The following is a 1,940-nucleotide window of genomic DNA, read 5'->3' on the forward strand; positions in this document are numbered from 1 at the left end:
CAACATAATCTTAAGTAATGAATTTGGGAACAATAAAAAATTTTAAAAATAGTTCCCGAATACTATGCAATTATACCTTATTTGTATGTAATTTATGTACTTCGTACATTTTTTTAGCATTAGCATTCATTTCAAGAAATAAAAGGAAAATTATTTTGTTCCAAAACATACGTTGTAAATTCAACATTCATATGACTCATCTTTTATTTTGGTAAGAGTTCACAATACTATTAGGATTCATCTACTGCAACAAAAATGTATATCACAACTTTATAAAAATTCTACAAAAGTCCCTTAAAATTATAAGATTTCGGATACATCAGCAAAAATGAGGATACATAGGTGACGAATTTTGAATAATACATTTCTTAATGAGATGAATGTATCTGAGAAGGGAGAGATGTCTTTGAGAGGGGATAATTGATATCGAACTCCCTAATAAGTTAAACGTTGAGGCTTCCGTTTCTTCATGTGTTGTGCAATGAGAGGGAAGCATTTACGTAGGCTTTCACTTTTTAAAACATTATATAGGAGAAATGCCTAATCAAAAATTACTATATTCAGTTTTTTGGTAAGATCATAAACTACAATAGTCATGACCATTTGATATCACAATTAAAGTAACTTTTGATAGAGAAACTGAAATAAGTTCCCTATGCTTTATGAAGGAACTAAAAAGTTCATTCTTATATACCTCTCATAATATGAGCATCCCACATATGATTATAGAGCATATATTTATCTCACTTAGTATGAGTGTTCCAAAAAACACTATCAAGTAGATCATTTAAATACACTATGCAGTAGACCATGCGCTTGAGTGACAATAGAAAGGTATTACCAAAAAAATATGTCAAAACAGAGTTAGAACACTATGAATGAAGAAATTGCTTACTTGATCTATTGTTTGTCTTCTCTCGGTCTCATCACAACGTAGTAACTTAAGACAGTCAGGTTGCAATGTCTCATTTCTTTATCTACCAAAAAGCACAAAAAGAGACCTGAATGCTTAAATGGCACAACCCTCTAGCAAATATTATTTAAACACATCCAAATAACACTCCAGAAATGTAAGATACTTGTCAATTTTATAAATTAACTAAGGTTTGCACACTACTACAGAAACAACATTAAGGGACACTAGTTTAGAGGCAATGAATAAATTGCCGCTAAATGCTCCCTACATTTGAGTATTACCGGCATTTGGGCATTTGCCAGGAAAAAAAATATAAATACTAGCAATTAAAATTTAATTCTACTATATAATTTTTAATTAATATATATTATTCCTAACGTTTATTTCCGGTAATATCCCCTTACCAACAAATTCACCCATACAGATTAGGGCAAACCTCTCTTCCTCATCCTCCAAATTCACCCATACGAATTAGCGCAAACCTCTCTTCCTCATCGGACATGGAGCGAACTCGTCTCTCTCGTCCTTACCAGGTAATCTATGTACTGTCCTTGTCTCAATTCCTACTCTCTCACTAGGTATTCTTTTTTTGAATTTCCAAATTCATCTCTCTTCTGTTTCCTTTCCCCTTATTTAATTGAAATAGGTTCATGCACTCTCTGATCGCCTTTTTCATCAATCAATTTGGTTAATCACATATGTATGACGATGTGTAATGATACATGCGTTATTGATTTCTTATTGCTTCAGTTTTTCTGTGAAAAATTCTTTTTTCCATCAGTTAAAAAGGACAATTTTGAGTATTTGTAATATTATGAGTTGCTATAAAGATGATTTCCTATAGACCCTCGGCTCAAAAGAGATGTTTCTGAAACAGAACTGCTAGAAAAATATGACAGCAAAAGAGCAAGAGATAAAGCAGGGAAGCAACAACGAATAATATATATTAAAAATAAGAGAACACACAACTACTTCATAATACTACATAAGTAAGGAATAAAGATTTTATATATATATATATATA

At 31.3% G+C, this 1,940-nt stretch overlaps 1 long non-coding RNA gene across 1 annotated transcript in view; it reads left to right on the plus strand.

Annotated features, from left to right (window-relative positions):
• Positions 1 to 1,295: 1,295 nt before the first annotated feature.
• Positions 1,296 to 1,940, plus strand: part of LOC114074672 — an 18,560-nt gene continuing 17,915 nt past the window's right edge. The window contains exon 1 of the long non-coding RNA XR_003575001.1: positions 1,296 to 1,449. This is a non-coding gene — a long non-coding RNA (uncharacterized LOC114074672). The remainder of the gene's footprint in view (positions 1,450 to 1,940) is intronic.

The sequence above is a fragment of the Solanum pennellii genome, chromosome 1 (assembly GCF_001406875.1).
Source record: "Solanum pennellii chromosome 1, SPENNV200".
Taxonomy (NCBI): Eukaryota; Viridiplantae; Streptophyta; class Magnoliopsida; order Solanales; family Solanaceae; genus Solanum; species Solanum pennellii.